This window comes from Chrysochloris asiatica, unplaced genomic scaffold (genome assembly GCF_000296735.1).
Source record: "Chrysochloris asiatica unplaced genomic scaffold, ChrAsi1.0 scaffold00355, whole genome shotgun sequence".
Classification (NCBI taxonomy): Eukaryota; Metazoa; Chordata; class Mammalia; order Afrosoricida; family Chrysochloridae; genus Chrysochloris; species Chrysochloris asiatica.
This window is the reverse complement of record NW_006408873.1, coordinates 391006-391509: the sequence shown is the minus strand read 5'-3', so window position 1 is coordinate 391509 and position 504 is coordinate 391006.

The following is a 504-nucleotide window of genomic DNA, read 5'->3' as shown; positions in this document are numbered from 1 at the left end:
AAGATGTATTGATCATTACTGGTGATTGGAATGCAAAGGTTGGGAGCAAAGAGGAAGGATCAGTAGTTGGAAAATACGGCCTTGGTGATAGAAATTATGCTGGAGAACGCATGATAGAATTCTACAAAACCAATGATTTGTTCACTTCAAATACCTTCTTTAGACAGCATAGCAGATGACTATACACATGGACCTCACCAGATGAAATACATAGAAATCAATTTGACTACTTCTGCGGAAAGAGACTATGGGAAAGCTCCATATCATCAGTGAAAACAAGGCCAGGGGCAGATTGTGGAACAGACCATCAATTGCTCATATGCAAACTCAAACTGAAGCTGAAGAAAGTGAAAACAAGCTCATGAGAGCCAAAATATGACCTTGAATATATCCTACCTGAATTTAGAGGTCATCTGAAGAACAGATTTGGTACATTAAACACTGAAGACCGAAGACCAGAAGAGTTGTGGGATGACATCAAGAACATCATACATGAAGAAAGCA